Here is a 25,488-nt window from a genome sequence, read left to right as displayed (position 1 = left end):
CAAAAAAGGCCCACTTCCAACAATTCACTTTCTGTAAAGGGTAGGGAATACGTTTTGGTTTTGGACGGCCGAGCAAAGGTACTCATTTTTGGAAAGAGTGTAAGACACCTTCTTGGATTTAAGGTATAATGATATTTTAGTGTCCTGTCACATCTCATATTTCAATAGACTTAAGCAGTTAGATATCCTAAACATGAACCGAAATGTACCTTTTTCACAAACTTGGTAGTTAATTATTGTCAGATCACGGATGTTTTTTGCCGACACAGCGGGTCTATTTTTGTGAAGTGGGTCGTAAACCCGATGCCTAGTGTGAGAAATGGCATACTGAATGGACATGTATGGTAGAGCTATGCAGGATCGGGGATACTGCACTACATGAATCGGCTGGTAAAAAAAATTGAATCAATCTGACTTATTACCTGCTCGTAGGTCGCACGGGACAAAGCTTTTTACGACAGACTCTACTCTCATTGATCCTTGTGATGAGAAGTCAATAGAGACAGCACATGCAAAATTGTCCTAAGCCCATGCGCAGGCACGTTTTTCGGTAGGGACAGTGTCTCAAGGCTAGAGAGTCGAGTTGAGATTTTCCGAAAAAGTTTTTTTTTTTGAAAGAAACCTTAAATTTTGTGTTGGATGAAGAGAGCAAACTATTTGTTTTCCAGTCCTCATGAAAAATTACGTATATTATATGCCCAAAACGTATACGGTATATATATTTATAACTTACGCTGTTTTTTTTCTTTTTATGCCTGTCCAACAAGCTTAGCTGCTAGTTAAAATCTATTTGACTTGGGCAAAATCTACCTAAGAAATGCTTACATAGTAAAAATTCTGTAATAATATTAATAATTCATTTATGCCCTCTGTGCATAAATGAATGTACACAGAGGAGTATAGGAAATAAACGAAAAGAAAACTGAAAACTACAAAGTAATACTCCTGAGGAAAAGGACTATAGTAAATAGCTCACTGAAAACTTCTCAAAACTACAAAGTAATACTTCTGAGGGAAAGGACAATAATGAATAGCTCACACTACTCATTATAGCTCATGAATAGGTAATAAATAGGTCATAATCACTCATAATGGCTATGGTCATAAACACTCATAAGGCTATGGTGACGAAGCTATTTATCCACCAAAAAAGACAGTTAAGAGGAAAAATTAATTCTATTTTCTCTAGATTGCCTAAGAAACCGATGGTATTGTTGATCCATTTTTGCAGTGATATCAATAGTTCATATTTTCGGATAATGCACCTATTTTTGAACCATAGTGGGATTCCAAGAAAATATTTATGTGAGGCGAAAAAGCTAAGACTGATAAGTTTATGCTATTTTTTCTATTTATAATCCAATAATTTCAATCAGGTAGAAAACAAAAACAGTATCATATAGCCTACTCTTTATTTGCTACTTTTTGATTGGCCGAACTATGATCACATACTGTTTAACTTTGTTTCATATGATGCGTTTAACAGTATGTAATTGTATTCATTTTTTTACTTTAGTATTGTGTTATCGTAACATTTTGCATATGGCTTAATAGCTTTCCAACTCAATCTTTACGAAATCTAAACTGTTTACCAGTTTCCTGTTACCAATTAGATACCAACACCAGTTTCCTGTCTCCAGCCGCTAGCATCGCTATTGCGCACTGTGTCCCAAAAATAAATCGAGTTTTCATAACTGTATATTAGTAAGCTATGCTCCACAGTGTAGAAAACGCTAATACTATCGATGCTGCACTTTATCTTCATCTCCAGTTTACAAAGTTACACATCAGATCCGACTTCAAGGTCGAGTGGAAAATGGCAGCCCATATAGATTGTTTAGCCCATATAGTATGATTGTGAGTATCATTATCAAACAGTTAGTGGTAACGAACTGTAGTAAGGAGCGACCCGGCTCAATAGTAACCAAAACTCTAAAAAATGGAATTTTGGTACCAATAGCTACATCAATAGAATCACATTTTAATGCTGATTTTAAATCTATAAGTTTCATCAAGTTTAGTCTTACCCATCAAAAGTTACGAGCCTGAGAAAATTTGCATTATTTTAGAAAATAGGGGGAAACATCCCTAAAAGTCATAGTATCTTAACGAAAATCACACCATCAGATTCAGCGTATCAGAGAACCCTGCTGTAGAAGTTTCAAGCTCCTATCTACAAAAATGTGGAATTTTAAATTTTTTGCCAGAAGGCAGATCACGGATGCGTGTTTATTTGTTTGTTTTTTTGTTGTTTTTTTCCCAGGGGTGATCGTATCGACCCAGTTGTCCTAGAATGTTGCGAGAGGGCTCATTCTAATGGAAATGAAAAGTTCTAGTGCCCTTTTTAAGTGACCAAAAACATTGGAGGGCACCTAGGCCCCCTCCCACGCTAATTATTTTCCCAAAGTCAACGGATCAAAATTCTGAGATAGCCATTTTATTCAGCGTAGTCGAAAAACCTTATAACTATGTCTTTGAGGACGACTTACTCCCCCACAGTCCCCGTGGGAGGGGTTACAAGTTCAAAACTTTGACCAGTGCTTACATATAGTAATGGTTATTGGGAAGTGTAGAGGCGTTTTCAGGAGGATTTTTTGGTTGGAGGCAGGGGTTGAAAAGAGGGGGATAAGCTGGGGGAACTTTCATCGAGGAATTTGTCATGGGGGAAGAAAATTTCCATGAAGGGAGCGCAGGATTTACTAGCATTAATTAAAAAAAAAACAATGAAAAAATAAATATGAAAAAGTTTTTTTTTCAGCTGGAAGTAAGCAGCAGTATTAAAACTTAAAACAAACAGAAATTATTACCCATAAGATGGGCTCACCTCCTCCTAATACCTCGCTCTTTACGCTAAAGTATTTTTAGTAATTTCAACTATTTATTCTGCGGCTTTTATGATTTAGGGGTATGATTTATTTGTCCCAATTAAGAATTGGGACAAAATTTAAGCTTTAGTGTAAAGAGCGAGGTACTGACGAGGGGGCGAACCCCCTCATATATGTAATACAAACATGAGAATACAAAAGTTCTTTACGTAAGCTAATTTATAAGTTACGTATATCTTTTACTTATAAAAAGATTCGTAAAAAATTAAAAGTTCTAGTTGCCTTTTTAATTAACCGAAAATCGTAGGGCAACTAGGCTTCCTCCCCCGCTCTTTTTTCTCAAAATCATTCGATCAAAATTATGTGAAAGCCATTTAGCCAAAAAAAAAAAATAAATATACAAATTTCGTTTTAATTATTCTTCTGCGGAGAGCCAAAATCAAAACATGCATTGGTTCAAAAACGTTCAGAAATTAAATAAAAAAAACAAGTTTTTTAAATGAAAGTAAGGAGCGACATTAAAACTTAAAACGAACAGAAATTACTCCGTATATGAAAGGGGCTTTTCCTTCTCAACGCCCCGCTCTTTACGCTAAAGTTTTTTACTGTTTTAAAGTGTAGAGTTAAGAGAAAGAGTCAAACTTTAGCGTAAAGAGCGGGGCGTTGATGAGGAAGCGGCCCCTTTCATATACGAAGTAATTTCTGTTCGTTTTAAGTTTTAATGTCGCTCCTTACTTTCATTTAAAAAACTTGTTTTTTTTTATTTAATATGTTGAGAGCATTGCTGATGCTGGAACACTAGTCTCAACTACAGCATATAATGAAACAAAACAATTGGTTTCAATGAGGTCATGAGAATTTATTCAAGGCTTTTGTAGTCAAAGGACTTCACACTTTTTCTATTATAGCAGCTTTAGTACTGTCATTAGAGTCTAATAATTTGGAACCGATAGCTCACAGGGCTCAACAGGATGTGTGCACAATATAAGCAACAATTATAACACAACGGCCGAATATTTACGAAGAAAAGTACGATAAAAACAAATAAGGACACTAAAACAATGATGGATTAGGTGACTTTTGGGAAACAGCACCATTCTGCACGCCTGTTTTGATTTAACTGAGGGAATATGGGACATGCTCCCAAAACAAAATGTATCAGGTCACAAAGTAGTTGGTGTGCATTTGTGCGACCATTGCTCGTTCAGTAAGAGTTGCTTTTGTTTAAAGTTAGGGCAGATTGTCACTCACAACTGGAATAGGCTGGCTGGAAAAGATATTGAAACATCGTTTTGTTTTCGGGAGAGAATCAATACGTTTTACTTTGAAGCATTCGCAATGTAAGTGTCAGCAGTGTCTTGGAAGTAATGTAAGTATTTGTAATGTAATGCAATGTAAGTGTCAGCAGAGTAAAATTCTTTCCGTTGTATCTTATTACATTAGTATTTTTTTCTACCTTTTTGCTTTTGTTTTTATCCAGTAGATAGAACCATGTAGATTTCCCCAAATAACTGAGTTTGTGATCCTAAATTATGACCTGTTGACGACCAAACATAGAACTTGAAGTAAGCATCAAAAGTAAAACCATTGACACCACATTTTTGCAACTTGCACTGAAGTATACAAGGGTCAAGGTTATCGAATGTTTAAATAATATCTAAGAAAACTGAAGCAATCCTCATACCTTTATATAAAATGGCTGTCTCAAAATTTTGACTGGGTGCGTTTAGAAAATGAATTGGATTGAGAAAAGGGTTGCTTGCCCTCGAATCCCTTTTGACTTTTAAAAACGACAGTAGAACTTTTAATTTTTTTTACTTTTTAACAAAGCTGTGTTAGTTTATTGGCTATATTTAAAGAAGATTTGCCTCGAAGGTGATATTTGTGAAGTATTTGCAAATGCTTGATTTATTAGGTTTTGAAGAACTTAGAAAAATATTTTTCCAAATTGAAAATCGACAGAAATTCACAAATTGATTTGTGGATTTCCTAGAACTTAGTCATAGAAAACAGTCATAGGTAGATAGTCATAGTCATTAGATTCGTATTTTTTTTCTACCATGCTTTTGTTTTTACCCAGTAGATTCACCCTATTCTTAAAAATCGGTAATTTAGACAATTCACAAATCGATCTTCATTTTCCAAAAAAATATATTCTTTGATTTTAGTAAAATGACGAAAGGTTGAATACAACCCAATCTAGAAACACGTGTATTTGCTAATACAGCATTTTCCTGATTGCTACTATATGATGGTGTGTAACTTGCTTGATTTTCAAAAATGTCTAGAGGTACACGAACAAATCATAAGAGCTTTTTTTTGTCAACCATTAAAGTATTAAGAATAGCCCGCAAGATAGTTCATAAAATCATTAAGAAACGCTATATTTAGATTCTAAATAGCTTTTTGATCTGTAAAACCATCACACTTAGTTATTGCATAAAAATTTAGAATTTAATTGGCGTCACTGTTTTAAACCAATATTTAGACTACTCTTAACATCTGGCAAAAGATACAAAATTCAACAATTTGTTTAGATTGGAGCTTGAAACCACTACAATACGTTTTCCTGAATCTGATTATGTGATTTTCATTGAGATCGCTTGACTTTTTGAGGGTGTCTCCCCACCTACCTCTACCACGAACTATTTAATCAAATGAAATTTAAAAAAAGAATTGAAATAGGAGAAGCAAAGAAGCAAACAATCCTAACAAAAAAAATGACACATCTGCGGAGAGAAGCAGGAAAAAACACCTAATAAGGACACTTAAGAAAGTGAAGAGCTGACGGATGTCTTCTCTGAAACAGCACCGTTCTGCACGTCGATACCCTATTGGGTTTGTGTTCATGAAATGGATCTCTAAAAAGAATGCCTACTGGATAAGACACAAAATAAAAATACCATCCTAAATTCGTTTTCGACAATATGATGAACCCATCTGTTCAGTGTTATATTTGGGATAGCGACAAAAATTTGAATTTCGCTTTAATGGAGCACTCTGGTTCGTGCTTAAAAAGGTATCTGAGCGCTATCCACACCCCATACAAAAACTAACGATTCTATTCAATATTTTCTCATAATTCCTCATTTTTTCCCGTTTTGATTATTTTCCCCCATCCCCTGAAAAAAAATGCATGTGCTCTAGCCTGGAAGCATTAATAGTCGACTTTTTCTCCCAGAAGTTCTTCCATTTCTAAATTTTCTTCACTTTATGCTAAGGATGAACGGACGCAACACAGGGTTCGGGATTATTAGACTATTCAATACTTTTTCCGACAACAACGTACAGTCAACAATACAGTACGGTGGCGAGGGAAAATTAAAAAGATGTGTCAAGGGCGGTCTATGCCACAGGGAGGAGGGTCGAACTTGGAAACGGTATTTTTATCCATCAAACTGCCAGTAGGTGCCCTATATATTTTGTATAGTTTTCCATATTTCGAGGTGGAGGGCCCCGGCGCCATTACTCTAATGTTAAAATTTAAAGAAAGGGAGTTTCTTATCTATATGTATCAACAATTGCTTGTATTAGAATAAAGATAGTTTGAAACGCCAAAGAATTTATTTAAGAGGCTTTTGTCTTCGGAAGATATTGAAATTCAAAAATATTTAAATTAGCACCAGTTGCGGCTTGAATTTTAAAATTGTTTGTCTTATTTTGCCACCTCTTTAAGGATTCATGTAACGCCCATCTAAGTAGCTAATATATGAATGGCCCCATTCATGTAATGTTAATTCTGTAAAGTTTGCTCCGTTAGAGGCAATGATGTTATAGACCTAGAAAATAGCAAATGTTGACACAATGGATGTCTGGTGCTGGACCTTGGGTAGGGGCAATGACCGCGTGTCTTTCCCTATGAGAGTCTATGTCTTCTATGGTTATCTTTTCTTATTCTTTCTTAAAATTCAATTTTGATGTGGGTCTAACCAAGGGGCAATGTGGACAACCATGATCTATTTAATAGATGATCTTCAATAACTGTGTCAAAAATATTTAGATTTTACTGATGATTTCAGTGGCATAGATAAACTGTGAGCAAAATGAATGAATCCTTAGAGGTCTCGAGAGCTTAGGGCTTAAGAGTATTTTTGAAAATTATTCTTGAGATTACGACGCTTAAACTGGGAAATAAATGAGCTTGAAAAGGTGACGTTAGGCAATGAGAAGACTAATAGCATGAATCAGAGTGGCCAGATAGGACGCATTTGCACCATTTTGGCGCTTTTTTGAGGCGTTGCGCTTTGAATTTTTCGAAGCGGCGCATCTTTGAGGGGGGGATCTTTCTTTGGCGCATTTTCACAAGAAAAATGGAGTTTTCGGCTCATTTTCGCTTTTAGGTGGCGTAAATTCAGAACAAGCAACTGGCAACACTGGCATGAATAGCCCCGCCAAAATACATAGCATTATTAGTAAGGATGGTGGCTGCAGCGAAGATGTAAGAACTATATCACCCAAGACACACGGTGTTTTTTTTTTCAAGTTGAAAAAAAGAACAGGAAGACGTGGTGAAACTACGAAAATGATAGCCTACTAGAAGCCATTTTACTAACATTGGTCAAGTATGAAGAAGATATCCTAGATACTTTTTCTAGTCTCAGGATAACTTTAGGAATTACTCATTTAAAAGACTTTTTGTCAGACAACAAGCTGTAAGAAAAATACGGCTCTATCATACCCTCTAGGGTTATTATAAAAAAAAACGTCAGGATGGATAGGTCACATTTTACAGATGAAGGGGGATAGGTTGCCAAAAATCCTACTTTTTGGCAATCCATGTGTGACCAAACGAAAATTGTAAATTTTGCTAGTATAAATTTCGTTTAGATGATGGAATTCCTGTAATTTAGCCAATTTGGTTAAAAAATTATGTAAACATTACCTCAAATTAAGAAAGAATTCAGAAAATATACCGACTTAGCCTAATTTAGGTTAATGAATCTCTCTGCTTGGGGCAGCATCATAGAAGAAAACCGAGCAACTGTAAGCAATTCATACTTTGGGAAATTTTTGGTGAAATCCCCGTGGATTTTAAAAGAATTAAATTTATAATAATTTATTTGATGATTCCGTCAAATAAATTCCACAATTTTGTCACTAAAAATTATCAATTTAACCAACTATTCACTACCATGAATCTGGTAGTTATGTCGACTTATGAGTTTTATTATGAGTCAATTCCGACTCATAAAATCAGCTTGGAATTCAAAAGAAGATTATATTACAGAAATTTAGCTCCTTAAGCCTATATGAGATAATCTTTGGAAAAAAATACTTCAGATTCTTATTAGGTGACAAGAAAAAACGTATCTGGATTCCATCAAACAAAGGTCATCGAGATAAAAGAAAATGAGACAATACAGCAATGAGTCATATAAAAAAGAGAATATATAGCGGAGAATTTCAATAGCTGAGTAAAACAGAGAATGATCGCTGAATGCAGAGTGCTGAATGCTCAATTTTAAGTTATTAGGAGATAAAAACTTCAGTATTTTGATATAACTAAATAATAAACAAAAAGATCCAAAATAATGTTGGTCTTGGGTATGGTGTAAAAACAGTAGGACAATACAGACAAACTTAAAGACCATGAAATTCCTGAGAAGTTAGTGGCTCCTGATCACACGACAACAACCGACACTTGCTTTGTTTATTTTGTTTTGTTTATATTTATTTGTTTATTTTATGTTTATTTTGTTTATGCTTTGTTTATTTTCAAATTTTTATTTTTCACAGACATGGGCTTGTTTAGTTCCTTCCCTAAAGAGGGAAAGAACCTGCCCACATCTATCAAGGCTTGGCTTTGAGGATTTTTTCCAAAAATCACTCCCTCTCTTAAACCTAGCTGTAAAAGCGTCCACAGGTAAGTTTTGCTCTCTCCTATCAAAATTCAGGTTTCTACAAATCAGATTCAGATTTAGGTCCCCCTGGTAAAAACAAAGGTCATTTTCAAACATTTGCAGCCCCTTCAGGGAAACTTAAAATATTCGCAATAATTCCTTCACATTACACCATGTCTGCTGCAGCTACAAACTCGTGCTGGTGCTAAGCTGCCAGGAACATCATCTCTTTCACATTTGTTTCATCTTTGGCCACATGGTTTCACCATAGGATCATGTGCCTTGAATATATTTTTCCGGCCTGTTCGTATAAGGGATGGTCGTGGACACCTAGGAAGGAGATCATCCAATAGGACAATGAAAGTTTTAGTACCTTTTTCATGGGCCAAAGCGTATTAGAGGGCAACCAGCTCCCCTCCCTTGTCCTTTTCTGCCACCCACCCATGCAATGGAGCAGATTGAAGCTTTTCTGATCAAATGGCCTGTGATCAAAATTTTGAGATGGTTATTTCGATCAAAGTAGCCAAAAGGCAAGGGCCCTAATTATATAAATTATCCATTGTTCACGAAAAAGTTTTGGTAGAAAAGTCGGCAACGTTTGGTCTTTTGTTGTCCGGTCAGCTAGGAGCTCTAATGAATCGCTCGCTAGGCGGAAATTCCGAAAGTTTTCTACGTGTATACTCCGGAAACAACAAGCGTACCAAAGTAAATCAAGTAACAGTGATTCACCCAAGTTTCCAAAATATAATATATACAATACCTTGGAAATGGCTTAGGGGATTGATTTAAAGCCTTAAGGCAGTGCTGTGTGTGGGAGGGGAGGGGCGAGCAAGTGGGCCTCAAAGTCTGGTTTGGGGGAGGAATGGGCTAAAAATGTTTTCCCTCGATGCACCAAAACGTATTTGCACTCTAAGCTCCACTGGATCTATGCGCAGTAAAGTAGGGAAACAAATCGAAAGACACTATGGTTGCTAGGTTATCAAAATGCATATGTGCAAGACAGTATCTTGGGAAAAATAGGGGGCATCAAGTTGACACTTTCAGAGGGCGTAGACGGGAGGGGGAGTGTAATTGTGACTTTGAAGAGGGGGAAGAGCAAAAAAAGAGAAACTACGTGCATCCAGGTTGTGCAAATAGTAATCTCCAATATCTCAGATAAGGCTCGGGGGATGTATAAAGACATGTTCTCCAACAAACAGACCCCCCCCCAAAAAAAATGTTGGTCTAACTTGTAAAAACGTAACAAAAATGAATATAAACAAATTTGAAGTTTTTCGTACCCCCCCAAAAAAAAAACTTTTGTAATCCCTCCACCCCGAGCAAAATTCTGCCCTGTTGCCTGGATTAAATTTATGGCTTTATTAAAAGCGTTGGAAAGCACTTTAAGAAAAGAAGGAAAAATAAAAATCCATGTAGCTTAGCAATAAAAAGCATACGACTGAGTTAAATTGTGACGTAAGATTCTCAAAACTAGTCGAGGAATAACATGTTTGAGCTCTCTGAATACCAAGGCATCTGCATATCTTCATTTTAATCAATTCAATATGGTGGTTAAGAAACGGACATTGCCATCCTTTGGTCTACTAATAGAGCCTTTGGATAGATGAATCTCAGACAGCTGAGGACTTGACAGGCTTATTTGAAAAAAAAAATTAGGTCCTCGAGGTTCACTTGGGCCGAGAGTTAGAATCGAACCAAAGTTAAACTCTCTTAAATAGGTTTATTAACTTTGTACGAACCCCAGTCTCCGATCTTCCAGAAGTAACAAGGATGCTAATATCAGCAAAAGAAAAAGAGAATCCAAAGAAGGCAAGAAACGGATATAGGCAAGCGAGAATGTGGGCTGACATAGAGGACAACAATAAGAGATTCTTGTTCCCTTAGCAGCAAAAACTTGGTCTTCAACTTTCATGTGCTATTGCAGAAGGAAGTGGACTTCTAGTTTTGCGTTGGGGGAGGGGCAAAATATATTTCATCTTTGATCAAACTAAGGGTTTTTGTACTATAAGCAGCTATTCTATTCAGCATCTTGCAGCAAGGTAAATCAAAAGCACTATATGCTGCCAGACTCCAAAATAGTGCGTCCATGATATCATGGGAAAGAGTTGGTAGATAAAGCCAATGCCAGGGGTTAGGGGGTTGAACCCCTCTCCCAAAAAAATGTCTGGCGGACACGTAAAAACGTAACAAAAATAGATATACACAAATTTTTTATGCATTGTTTTGACGATTTTTGCCCCCCCCCCGGAAAAAAGCCCTTGTGTAAAACAGCCCCAGAAAGAAAGTCCATGTGTATAACACCACAAAAAGCCCTGGATACGCCCGTCGATCCAGCTGACTCTTTCAGGAAGTTTTTTTTTTTGGGGGGGGGGCAAATGTAGCCTACATCGAGTTTTAACTTGGAGAGGAGGAATAATCGGGTTTTTTCTAAAATCTGTCTAGAATGTTTGACACTTTTAAACCCCATGAGACTAGCATCGATTCGCGATGAGCTAGCGATGCAAATCAAAAGATAATATATGTGCCCAGGGTATCAAAATAGAATTTCCACAATATATGAGGGACACTTGGGAGACCGAATTGAAACTCTCAAAGGGTATTGAAGGGTGAAGGAGGCCTCAAATTCTAACTTAAGGGAGAAGGCAGAAGCAAGAAACATCTTACGCAATCCGGCAGGGGCGGATCCGGGGTGTATTTTTAGAAACATCAAGTCCCCACAGACAATAATCACAAGGGACAGAGGGGCGAAAATAGCAATGGGAAGCCCAAGTTTCATTGGTTTCCCCAAGTCAGTTCTGTCTCTACCTCTGGATCATGGTTAGTAGCATACCTGCAAAATTTGCGGAACAGTTTGAGGGATGCAGTTGAAACTTTTAGGTAGCATGGGGAAGGGGCATAAGGACTTCAAATTTCGTACTGGGGGAAAAGGGAAAGCTAAAAATGCTTTTCTTACGGTTCACCTAAAAGAATTTTTCACCTAAAGGAATTTTAGGTACCTACAATCGATTCACAATCAAGTAGCAACGTAAATCGTGTGTTATCAGGCGAACAAAACGGCGGGTCCAGTTAAACTGTCAAGAGAGTTAGGGAAGAAAGTGGATCTCAAATCTTGAGCTGGGGGAGGAGGGTCTGAAGATTTTGGTCTCCATTGTGTTTAAAAATTTTGGCAACACCATTCGAGAGGTAGAACAAAAGCAGTTTGATGAACAAAAAGTGGGGGCTAGCGTGACAAATGTTCAATTTTCTTGAAAAAGTTAGCCTCAAATGATGATCCATCTACAACCATGTACCCTGGAAACAGGCAAAGAAACTGTTAAACCATAAAATTCGGGCAAAAACATAGGCCAATTTTGAAAACAAACGTCATTAGTTTAAAGCTATCACCTTCAAAAACTAGCAAAAAATTTTGCAAACGCGACAAGTTTACTTATCCCAGTAGAATGAAGTGCAGGTGTTCTTGGGGAAATACGCTCATTGACTGCTTTTTAGATATCATCACTATTGATGAAGCATTAACTTATTTTTTATTTAAATTATTTTTTAAGTAATTCCAGGAAACCTGGCAAATTGTAAAGATGGAATTTATTCCGTAGCGATGCAAACCGAAAGACACTACGTGTAGGCTACACAGGTAATCAAAACGACGCATCTGCATAGCTTGGGGGGTAAAGTTAAACCTTTCAGGAATTGTTCACGCGGCAAGTGAATCGTGAAATTCAATTTAGGGGAAGGGGAATAGGGTAGTCGTAATAAACTATGTATCCAGGTTATCGAAATGGCGGATCTGCAACATCTTGGGAATGACTTGTGAGGATGAAGCCAAAATTTTGGGAGTTAATTGGGAGGCGGAGAAATTTGGGAGGCGGAGAGAGGACAAAGGGGCTTCAAATTTTATGCTTAGAAAGAGAGACTGAGAGGGTAAAAGAAAAATTGGTCTGCGATCCACTTAGCACTATTAGCCCCACTGGAGCTTTGAATCTTTTCATGATGAATTATTGAGGTAATTCCTAAAACAGTTTATGCGCACAGGCTATCATGATAGCGTATTTAGAATATCTCTGGAACATGACCCTGCCCTTTTTTGTAGTAATTTCTGTTCGTTTCACGCTTGAATTATTACATGACCGTGTTTCTGCTCATCGTAGGTTTTGATGTGACTCTTTACTTTTTTAGAAAACTTTTTTTTTAATTATACCACGGATAAAGCCCGCAGGTATGGGTTGTCCCCAAAGCGTTTACACATATCCTGTAATCTGACTTAATAGCGCTGGAAGTTAATAATGTGTCATTAAAAGATAAAGCAACTATCAAACATGACGAACCGCTGAGATAGTATTTTACAGATATCCAATGGTTTACATTCACGCTAATAGCTTTTTCCAGTAATGTAAACCAATACAAAAAACAGTAAGTTTGGTATAGGCTTACAAATGGCGTCTATAGCGAAATTTAGGGTGCAGCAATAAAAACTAAACTATAAAGAGAGGACTATCATACCCTCAACCCCCTCAACTCGTAAACTTCAAGAGGTTGCTTGTCCTTTACAGAAAATCTTCTACGATACAAGATATCCCCATTTGGTAACTACAATTTGGTACGTATGTATTACAGCGACCAAACTGTTGTTCTTGATCTAATTAGAACCGGTCTCTGTCTGCATTGGGAGATAATTAGCTTAGTCTAAGTGAGATTATATATTGTTCGTATATTTATAGATTATGTATACTCTATATATTTAATATGTAGAGTTGGTTATCTTAGATTTGGTATTTAATATAATGCGCTTTGGCCTGCTTTCCATAATTCTCATTTGTAGTTTCCATAACTGTGTTAGTAAAGTATTATATTTCCATCATATTTTGGTGTATCAAACAGTTCGTGGTCCCCCTCTCACGAGGCCCCCTCTCACGCACATTTTTCTCCAAAGCCACCGGATCAAAATTTTGAGATAGCCATTCTGTCCAGCTTAGTCGAAAACCTAATAACTATTACTTTGGGGATGACTAAATCCACCATAGTTCCCAGGGGAGGGGCGGCAAGTTACAAACTTTGACCATTGTTTACATATAGCAATTATTAATTATGAAGAGTACAGACGCTTTCAGGGGGACTTTTTTGTGTTGGGGTGGGGGTGGGTCGGGGGGAGGAGGTTACGTGGGAGGATCTTTCTACGGAGGAATTTTTCGTGAGGGAGAGAATTTTCATTTCTAGCATTACTTATAAAGACAATGAGACAATAAATAATTTTTTTCAACTGGAAGTAGTGATCAACAGTAAAACTTAAAACGAACATAAAACATTACTTATATAAGGGGGTTCGTCTCTTCCCAATACCTTGCTCTTTGCGCTAAAGTATTTTTAGTAATTTCAACTACTTATTCTACGGCCTTTGTGATTCAGGGGTCACTCTTAAAGATTTGGGACAAAATTCAAGCTTTAGTGTAAAGAACGAGGTATTGACGAGGGGGCAAACCTCTTCATATACGTAATAAAAATACACAAATATATAAGTTCGTTACGTAAGCTAGTTCGTAAGGTACGTATGTTTATTACTAACAAAAACGTTTGTAAAAAAAAATCTTGTTGCATTTTTAAGTAGGCAAAAATTGGGGGGAAATTAGGCTTCCTCCTCCACCCCCTTTTTAGCGAAATCGTCCGGTCAAAACTATGAGAAAGCCATTTAGCAAAAAAAAAATACAAATTTCGTTTTATTTATTCATGTGCGGTGAGCCAAAGTCAAAACATTCCTTAATTCAAAAACATTCAGAAATTTATTTTTTTTAAATAAGTTTTTTTAACTGCAAGTAAGGAGCGACATTAAAACTTAAAACGAACAGAAATTATTCCGTGTATGAAGGGCGTTGCCCCCTCCTAAACGCCTCGCTCTTTACGCTAAAGTTTTGTTATTGTTTCAAAAAGTAGAGTTGTGACAAAGAGTCAAACTTTAGCATGTTAAGACGCGGCGTTGAGGAGGGGACAACCCCTTTCATATACGGAAAATTTCTGTTCGTTTTAAGTTCCTTACTTGCAGTTAAAAAAAAACAGTTTTTTATTTAATTTTATTAGGATTAACCTAACTTTACTTCTTGGGTTTCCAGAAATGTATTGTTTTCGGTCAAGCACCAGCGACCACTCGAAACGATAAGAGTGGAGCGGCGAGGGAGGCAATAGTCCCCTCCTATTCGGGGAATTTCTACTCCTTTAATTGGTTTTAATGTCAACCAGACAGAAATCCACTACCCGAATTTTTCATCGTGTCGCTAGGGCTTTTGAGGGCTAAATTGGACGACACAAAGAAGAAAACAACGCATTGAAACTGTTGTTGTGACTTTCTCTCTAAGCTCACTGAAGAAAAAGCGACGGGTGATAGAATACGTTAGACACATAATCTGGGCACAGATTATGTGCCACCCTAAAATGCATATTAGGGTGGAGGGGTAAAGTATTTGCACAGCATGAAGTTGGGAAACAATTTTTAATTCATAATACGGAGAACCCACTTAAGAATTACGTTGTGAAGTTGGAAAACCACTTTTTACTTCATAATATGCAGATTAATTGTAGCTAACACATTTTGAATGCAGGTCCGCTATACTTCACCCCCACCCTCCTAATTTGCAAATATATAGCCCAAATTTGTTTCTAAAGTATTATTTTTTCATCATGTTTTGGTAAACTTCATTAGAATTAACCTAACTTCACTTCCGGAGTGGGGTCGCTATAACAGAAAAGTACCAAAAAATGCCATTTGCCCTGGTTTTAAACAAGCCTTACTTTTTTTTCCAAACCTGATTTCTATGCACTTATCTCCTTTTTCTTATACCTTTACTCAAACTAACATGTTACAAATGCGTACTAAAATATTGTCTAAAACAACAAGATAATTCTCACTGAAGTTTCATTTTGACAGGAACAACAAGTGGCAGGAATCCTACTCCTTACTTCTTCACTACCAGGAAAGGCTGTAGGTGGCTTTCAAGTTCCATAGATCTCGTCGAACAAAAACAGACATACCACAAGAGTTTATACTCTGTTTTGAATTAAAGGTACTTGTGTATTATTCAGAACACACTCAATAAGTGAAGTTAGGTTCTTTCGAGAAACAAACTACAATGCAGGTACATTTTATGAGAAAATTCGGTTTCATAGCCACAAAGACAAAACTCAATTTAGTTTGCTACGCGTAGTGATAGAAGATAGTGTCTGAACATGGATTTTGAAATGAAGATTTGATATTTGTCCGGGCGGCAGCAAAGGCAGAAGGAAGACCTCCTTTTAACGCGATTCTTAACGACATTTCTGACGTTATGGGAACATAATTCTAAGTTATAATTTTACAATTTTCCTAATACAGTATTATATTTTCATCACGAAAGTAAAACAGTTCAAATAGGGATGAAACCTTTTTATTGACAGTGAATAGGTATAAAAAAATTTTTAACTGGATATTTCGAACACATATACAGTGTTCATCATCAGCAGTAAAACTGATGATGAACACTGTATATGTGTTCGAAATATCCAGTTAAAAAAAAATTATATCTATTCACTGTCAATAAAAAGGTTTCATCCCTATTTTGAACTGTTTTACTTTCGTCATGGAAAGGCAGTGTGGTCTTCGAAGTTATGTATATTTTCATCATATTTTGTTTTATTTCATTAGCTTTATCAAAAGTTTCGGCTATATACTTGCACATTAGGGGGAGGGGGTGCATGATATCAAATACCTAACTTAACCTAACCTAACCACCTCTATATATAAAATATTTAATTAAAATGTACCTGCATCGTAGTTTGTTTCACGAAAGAACCTAACTCACTTATTGAGTGTGTTCTGAATAATACACAAGTACCAAGGAATTTCCTATGGTACTTGTATGATATAACCCCTGCGTCTCAAGAGGTGAAGTCAAGTTGACCCTAGTAAAATATACCAAAGTATGATAAAAATATAATACTTTACAAACAAATTTGGGCTACATATTTACACATTCCAGGGGGGTGGGATGGGGGTAAAGTACATTGGGTCTGCATGCATAATGGTTAGCTACAATTATTCTGAAATTATGAAGTAAGAATTGTTTTCTGACTTTGCCCCTCCCCCCTCCTAGTGTGCAAATATATAGCCCAGATTATATATTTTCCCCCTATTCTGTCACTTCTCTTAGTCTAGTCTCACGTCAGGTTGAAAGAAACTAGTGAAAGAAACCGGTTTACAGTGCGTCAATGCATGAACAACTTGAGATACAGGTGGTACATCATTCAAGTACCTTTTCTATTTATCGGATATTCAGAATTTTTTCTAAGCACAACTGCGCCCCAGGCCAAGCCTCCCCCTCTTATTGCCTTTGGTTATATATAAATTATATTGATGTTATTGTATTTTTTTGTTTTTACTTTAACATTTTTTTTTTACTGTTGACAAAATATAAGTACAAATAAAATGTTACAAACCATTAACATCAACCAGCTTTAAAATATAGGCTAGGACTATACTAAGCTATTAAGGGAGAAAGTTCACAGTTAAACTAGAAGCAACTCTTAAAATCGTATAAACATAAATTTCCTGAAAGTAATGACCTAAGAAGGTACTTGTATGATAAACCACATACCACTCAAGTTGCTCATTCATTGAAGCGTTATAGAACCGTTTTTTCGTTAGTTTCTTTCAGCTTAGCGTGAGACAAGACAAAGAGAAATGATAGAATAGATGAAATTGTATATTTGGGCTATATATTTGCACATTAGGGGGGGGGGGGGGTAAACATTTGGACAATGTGAAGTTAGAAAACAATTCTTACTACATAATATGCAGAATAATTGTACCTAACAAATTAGTCATGCACATCCACTATACTGTATCCCCCTCCCCACCTAATGTGCAGATATATAGCCCAAGTTTATTTCTAAAGTATTATATTTTGATCTTACTTTGGTTTATATTATTGGGATTGAGCGTCAGAGAAATATATTAGAAGAATATTAGGTAGTGGGTATATCATACAAGTGCCCCTAACAATTTTGTTTTTACAATGTCTAATTCAGGACACTACTTACATAGAGGAACTCCACTGGTTCCGCTAGGGTTTTCTAGGAGATCCCCTGCCCATGAAGATTTACCTAGCGGTAAATTTTTCGCAGTTCATATAATTGACTTACCAATAAAATGAACATACCACTCGATGCCTTTTTTTATGTTCTTTACGAATATAATAATCACTTCTATCGCAAATTCCAATTTAAGCACTTTTTGACCTAACTTAACCTTATTATAAATAATTTTGGCACTGAGAAAATGTAGTATTATTTTGTTGAAAACGACAGATAAATCATACTATAATTGAAAATTCGTCATTTTTAAGAGCTCAAAAATTTGCGGTAGAAGTGATTATAATATTCGTAAAGAACATAAAAAAGGCATTGAGTGGTAAGTCAATTATGTAAACTGTGAAAAATTTACCAAGATTTAAATGGGAGAATTTCTCACTTTCCTATTTACAAAGGGAGGACCCAGTGACTTCCTTCCAAAATCTTATCGGCTTGTATTCATCAAATACTCAGTTGATTTTAAATATTTATTTCACTACCTATTAAATATATTCCTTTTTCAGCAAAGATAGTCTAAATCTTCATCCAGCATCCGAACGACCTGTGCAGAATCACGTTTAAAAGCCGACTAATAAAAGATTGGGAAAAAAGCTATGATCTTGAGAGAACGCGTCACCTTCGGCGCGCGTCAGCTAATTTACCACCATCCTGATTATTCATTCGGTCTTTGTACCGAATCGGCATAAGTATAAATTAAGAGCATAACAAAAGTCAATTATCTATTCAAAATATTTCCTTTTAGTGCTAAAAAGGTGTAACTAGGATTAACGCGAATGAACTGATCCGATAAAAAAAAGCTGTCCCAGGAAATTTTCCATAGGGAATGGGTATACAAAAAAGGTTTGAATTTGGAAATATTAGATCTTCAGGCGGCAAGGGGCTCCACCATAAAATATTGATACACAATGACAAATTATTCCATATGTGCCTGTAACTGGTAACTGTCAATCGAATTTCATGAAAACCACATAAACTGAAACAATGAATTAGACTAGACTAAAATAAATACTGGTACTTACGTATTATCCCTACCACACTCAAGAAGTGAATTTAGGTTAATCATAATGAAATATACCACAATATGATGAAAATGTAATAGTTTAGTTACAAAATTGTGGAAACTACATCAGCGAATTATTGAAAGCAGGCCGCCCAGAACTCATTATATTAAGTACTTAATCTAAAAAAATCTTTATATTAAATATCCAATTAAGATTAGACCTGCATAGTAGTTTATCTCACTCAGGCTAAGCTGATTATCTTCGAGTGCATACAGAAAAACCAGTTTGGAACAGATCAAGAGCAACAGGGTGGTCGAGATAACACGCAAGTTTCTAAATACTGATGGATCTTGTAGAACATTTTCATGTTTTGAATGTTGGATTCTTTCCCCCTTGAAGCACTTTGAGGTTGATTGACAACCACCTCTCAACCCCTATCCAAACCAAAAAAAATGCTCGATTCGTGAAAACATAATAAAATACATAAAAAAATCTTTTGATGCATTCTTAGAAGTTTAGAATCTCCCCTTGAAAAAAATACCCCCTACCCAAATAAAAGTCATAGATATGCCCTTGTTTCGAGGTAATAATTTCAGAGGGTTATTGCCCTCCTTTTTCTTCCAAGAAATACCTGAAAATGTGTGGATATGGGAATTTGGACAACAATTTAGAATGTTTGAGGCGATGGCATAGGTCGAATAGTCAAAATCAGCCAAAAGTTATAAGCTAAACATTTTTCATTTTTTGGTTAATAGTCAAATGAAAGTTGACCCTGCTATATTGATTGGTGGTATTCAAGAAAATCCAGACACCATCTGCCTGATTTGTACTGAATCGGAGCTTTGCTAATAGCCTACTCTCTACAGATTGTCCCGGAAAAAATATTTGTAATTATCAGCAGCAAATTTAGTTATTTTTAATTTTGGGACAAATACAGAACTTTTATTCAGTTCTCAGCCTATTTCTTCAAAGAATTAATTACGCTATTTCGGATCGGCTTAGTACTCTTTTCCTAAAACGAAGTTAATACTTGTAGTGGTTTAAAACACCCTTACAAGACGGGACTAGGAAATACCTAGAAAAAGAAAATACCTAGAGAAAAGACCTGGAAAATACAACTGAACCTGTTTTGTTGGATGTGATAAGAGTTGACTCGAATGAAATGGTCTTTATTCATTAGTTAATTCTTGTTTAAGTGTTTTCTTGTGCTGCTTCAGTGCAAAACTACTCCCCCCCCCCACTTAAAAACAACAATTAATCCTTCTGTCTTATATATTTGAAATTAACAAAGTTTTCTATTCCCAGGGCCCAAACACACTTGACTTTAATGCTTACAGCAATCAGGTTGAGTCAAATAGGGCTAAAATTGGGTTAGGTTGATTGGGAATTGAGTTAAATCGGTATTGACTTAAACAGAGGGTTGAGTTGTACGGGGTTGAGTTAAATCAAGATGGACTTAAACGCTGTGGTGTTAAAAAGTGGTTGCGTTGCATGAGGGTTGAGTTAATTGAGTATTATATTGCAAGGGGGTTTAGTTGAATGGCGTTGAGCCGAGTCAGGGGTTGAGTTGCAAGGGATTTCACTTTAACTAGGGCTCAGTTGAACGAAGAGTCAGTTATATGGTTTGAGTTGAACGGGGTTCAATTAAACGAAGATTTAGTTAGATGTACACCAGGCTACTAGTGCTAGTGCTTTAATTTATACAAGTGTTTTAACGAAGTAACTACCAATTGCACGTTTCAGCCCTTGCAGTCAATTGGACCAAGAATAACTGTCGCATATTAAGGCTGTTTTCAATCAAAAAGTGTTTTTTTTAATAATAGAAGGGCGCTAAGTAGATGATAATGGGTAAGTTTCCCTGAGAATACTGAATAGCACGCCTGTGAGAAAAGATCAGTTACAAGCATACTCCATTAAACCATTTAACATTTGGTATCGCCGGAAAATGTAACGCACACGGTGTAGGAGAAGGTTTGAATCTTTCTGACGGTCCAATTAAACTGACCAGACATGGCACATACTTAGACACAGGACTGACAATTTAGCTTGTTAGCAGTAATTTCTCTTTATGCTTAAGTTTCTAGTTCACTCTCTTTCATACCTGTCCGGTTTGTCACTAGTCTCGCTCGCATCGGACAATCTCTCTTTAAGTGTCGCTTCCGAGTTGATAGTGAGATTACGACCCCAGACTTGTGAGAATATGATTAAATATCTTCTCCCTGACTTCTGCTAAGAGCACGCAAGTGAACTCGATTTGAGAAGTATTCTGGAACTTTTAGCGTTTTTAGAGTTCTGGAACCAAGATTAGCAAAAATAGAATCAAATAATCTACCAAGCGTTAAACTACCACAAATCAGCATCAATAAATAAATGAAACCCAAAGCGAACAGAAATTACATTAAATAACCGAGTCAATCTCAAAACGGGCAGAAATTAATATGAGTAGAGCTCATAGCCCATATGCCTTCTCAAGGCCAGAACACAATTTGCACTTTACTGAAAAACAAGCCATGGGGTTGTATCGACCCTGAAGGCATTGTTAAATATTCTTTGGACTATTTTGAACAAAATGTGTATCTCAAAGTTTCATTAAGATACGTTTGGTGTAAAGAGGAATAGGTGGGGGGGGCTAGTTGCTCTCACTTTTGACTCTTAAAAGAGAACTATAACTTCCAATTTTTAACCAAACGAGCAGCCTTTAACGTTTATACAGCCACCCCTTCCAAAAAACCTTTAATTCCTCGTGGCAAAACTTCAACCTTTGCCCCCAGGCTCTGGTGGTTTGTATCAACCTCAAAAGCCTTGTTATATGATCTTTGGAATATTTAAAATAAAATAAATAGCTCAAAATTTCTATTCGATACGTTTCGGGAAAACACGACATGTGTGATGGCGGGGTAGCTACCCTTCGATCACTTTGACTCTTAAAAAGGTACTAGAACTTCTGATTATCAATCCAATGAGCCCTCTGTGCAAGTTGTAACGCTTGTCCTGAGGGCTTGGGGGGTATCCTCAAGGACATAATTTCTGGACCCTTCAAATACGCTCAGCAAAATTGATATCTCAAAATTTTGATTGGATGTGCTTGGGGAAATAGTGGGCTCGGGGGGTGGGGGGGCTCTTTGCTATCAAATCCGTTTTGGCTCTTATAAGGGCTCTATAAATTCCAATTCCAAATTGGATAAGCCCCATCTCAAGCTTATACGATCACCCGTTCTATGAAAACCTTGTATGCCCCCAGGAACATAACTTACAACCTTTGCCACACTCTACTGGACTCAGCTGAGTTTTTTTTAGCCCTGGAGGGATTGTTCTATGTTCTTGGACTGTTTTGAATCAACTGGCTATCTCACAATTTCAATCAGATGCGTTTGGTGAAAAGTAGGATAATCAGAGGGGAAGGCTAGTTGCGCTCTATCACTTTTTACTCTTAAAAAGGAACTATAACTTCCAATTTTCAACCAAATGAGCTTACTCTAAAATTTATACAGCCATCAATTTCATAAAAACCTTAAATATTCCTGGGGCATAAGTTCAACCCTTACCCCAGGCTCTGGGGGTTTGCTGCAACCCCAAAAGCCTTGTTATATGATCTTTAGACTATTTTGGATTAAACTAATATCTTAAAATTTAGGATGGATCTCGTGAAAATAGGACGTTTGGGGGGGGGGAGGGCTACGCTACCATGTGATTACTTTAAGTTTCAAAAATGGCACTAGAACTTTTGATTACCAATCCAGTGATTCCCCTTCATAGGACCACTCTTTCTATAAAAAGATTATGTACCACCAGGGCATAACTTACAACCTTATTCCTGAGGGCTTTATGTGTGTGTGGGGGGGGGGGGGTTAACTTTCCAAAAGATAATCACCGAGCCTTTTAACTATGCAGAATAAAATAGATATCTTAAAATTCGGATTGGATGTATTTGGGGAGATGATTGGTTTGGGGGTGGGAAGATGGTCGCCCTCCAATTACTTTTGACCATTAAAAAGGGCACGGCTTCCTAAAACTATAAGGCGATGTTTTGTAATTATAAGTTAGAATTTCCGATCGAATAAGCCCCTTTTAAAGTTTCTACAGCAGCTCGTTCTATACGAAGTGCCCTGGTCTAAAAAAAAAAAAAATTATTTTGCCAACATCGTTCTTTATTTAGGCAGTAGTACTGCGCTGCTTATGATTGCGCTTGACATTTCTTTACTGTTTTGTAGCAATTCCTTCAATCCTGTCTAGTTTTGCGACTCTCATTCGTTTAAACAATCAGGACAGCTCTCTGAGGACTTTTCTTGTGATATCCAGTAGACAAAATATAACTGCAAAAACCTAACTTTTGCTCTCCAGTACTTCATATTGCCGGCAACATTTAAAGCTTCACGACAATTTATTTTGTGTTGAATTTGGTAAGGTATTTTTCAAGATTTTCCTTTATTGTATCTGGTTCTAATTTTGTATCTATGATTCTTTTTTTCAAGATAAATGGCACATGATTAATAATAGTGCAAATTTGCAACAACGACCATTAAATTAATCCAAATCACTTGGAATTTCAAATTCTGGTTTTTTGTGAGTCATTTTTGAATTAAGTGTTCATACCATTGGCCGGGTCACAGAAGAGAGAGGATTTTCATATTTAGAAACAGACGAAGAAATGTGAATACACCTAGCGATGAACAATACATCATGTTTCTATAATTGTGCCTAAGCTTTTATTAGGTGATACGTGCGACTAGCACAAACCCTGCAGTTTTGACAATTCCAGGCCAGGCCAAAATCATTCAAAATTATAGATAGATGAAAACTTCAATAATTCTTGCCTTTTTCTAGAAGTTACACTACAATAGAAACGACATGCGACATTGCCCTAAGCGAGATTTACCAACCAAAGAAGATGAAGAAAAAAAGGAAGACAAGTCATGAAAAATGTTTGATTTATTCCTACAACATTGCTGGTTAATTAAGCTTGGGGTAATAGTTGTGAAAAATCTCATTTCTAAACTCTTCTTAGGCAGAATTCATTCTTATCAGAGAAGCTATTTGGTAAAAGTCTTGCTTAGGTAAGGCTTCTTTGAATTAGCCTAGGCCTAAATGCTAAAGTGGGAAAATCTCAGTAGGCCCTATCAGCCTAAATTTGGGACTATTGAGTGCAAAATTCTAGCTTAGCCAATTTTGTGTAATCCTGGGACATACACTCCACATAAGGAAACATGTTAAGAAAACAATTCTTACTTCATAATATGCAGAATAAGGTAAAATTCTAGTTAATTGACTTCTTGCTATCTCAGAAAGGGGTTAGATTAGGAAAATGGAACTCTTAGGGATGGGTATACAGTCTAAAGTATATCCTGAGAAGATATTTTAAAGTACCCACATTCACTCCTTCTCCCTCTAGAGGACTAGGCCTAGTTGTTTTTTTTCTGCCTTTTGAGTGAACTAAAAATGTGTAAAGTGGGCTTGCTTATGGGTAATATTACCTATAGAGCATAGTGTATTAGTCCATGAGCCCTGTGGACAGTGGGGTGAGGTCTGAATTCTATATTTATTTCATAAACCTTGTTTAAGGTTTTTTTTTTTAGTTTTATCACTCTTTGTCAAACAAATATAGAATACAGACCTTGCCCTGCCACCCACAGGGCTCATGGACTAATACACTTTGCTCTATAGCCAATGTTACTTGTAAGCAAGCCCACTTTATGCAGTTTTAGTCTCATCAGAGGGGGATTTTAGAACACTCAAAATGGATGCACTTCTCTAATAATGACAAAGAAACAATATGTTATCATCAGAATCTTGCTATGTACAGTAATATACACTTTATAGCACTTGGAACAAAACTAAACATTTAGCTTACCTTTTAACAGATTTTGGGAATTTTAATATAATTGAGAAGGTCATTTGTCAAAATTTTTAAAATTAAAAAGACCACCAGTTTTGTTATCATCTATTGTCAAAACTTATTGTCTTAATAAAGAGTAATCAGAAGTTACATCCATAATCATCTATGTACTCATTCAATTCATTAGAAAAATTTCACATTGTGTCAATAGTGGCTTCAGCATCTTGTGCATACTGACTTTCACTATGTACTTTTCATAAGGATATCACCCCTTTTGGAGGAGTTTGATTCCTATTTCTAAAATAAAAACTTTTTATTTGGGTAGGCTAGTAATGTTTCATCCCTGGAAAATACCCCTCCAAGTATTTATTAGGACAAGAGGATTGGCTATAAACTATCAAAATTATTTGTAGGGCCATCACTTCTCTTGTTGTCATGGTATTTACCTCTTCTCCAAAAAAGGGGGCTGATTTTTTAAGGGTTATAACTTTTTAGTTGTGACTATAAGCTTAGTGAATTTTACATATTCAGAATCACCATCAGAAACCAAATGGGCCCAACCTGTTGGCTCTCCTCATTGATGCCACTGATTGAACTTTTATGGAATTGATAGTGAATACTTTTGAGGGTATTTGGTAGTTAACTGCTTAGTTTTTTTTTTTTTTTTTTTTTTTTTTTTTTTTTTTTTTTTTTTTTTTTTTTTTTTTTTTAATAGAAAATTGGTACTTCTATTTTAGGCAATCAGTAGCTCTGTGCCTACGCAATGGGGTTTTATTGAATAGTTTTGTCTGTTGCCAAATGTAGCTGTCTCCCAATTAAATTAATCTCCAAAATGCAATTTATAGCATTCTTTGATTTGGAACAATTTCATATAAGACAAA

The 25,488-nt window shown here is 36.2% G+C and overlaps 2 protein-coding genes across 3 annotated transcripts in view; one reads left to right on the top strand and one right to left on the bottom strand.

Annotated features, from left to right (window-relative positions):
• LOC136026022 (GAS2-like protein pickled eggs) overlaps positions 1 to 18,350 on the bottom strand; it is a 134,808-nt gene extending 116,458 nt beyond the window's left edge. Inside the window, exon 1 of the mRNA XM_065702175.1 lies at positions 18,253 to 18,350. The gene's annotated coding sequence lies outside the window, so the exon portion shown is untranslated. The remainder of the gene's footprint in view (positions 1 to 18,252) is intronic.
• A 5,255-nt stretch (positions 18,351 to 23,605) lies between these two features.
• Positions 23,606 to 25,488, top strand: part of LOC136026021 (ubiquitin-protein ligase E3B-like) — a 78,716-nt gene continuing 76,833 nt past the window's right edge. The window contains exon 1 of one of the 2 annotated variants that reach the window (XM_065702173.1): positions 23,606 to 23,739. The gene's annotated coding sequence lies outside the window, so the exon portion shown is untranslated. Of the gene's footprint in view, positions 23,829 to 25,488 lie in introns of both variants that reach the window. The other variant, XM_065702174.1, reaches the window with a different exon arrangement.

The sequence above is a fragment of the Artemia franciscana genome, chromosome 4 (genome assembly GCF_032884065.1).
Source record: "Artemia franciscana chromosome 4, ASM3288406v1, whole genome shotgun sequence".
Taxonomy (NCBI): Eukaryota; Metazoa; Arthropoda; class Branchiopoda; order Anostraca; family Artemiidae; genus Artemia; species Artemia franciscana.
This window is presented reverse-complemented; position numbering and strand designations above follow the sequence as displayed.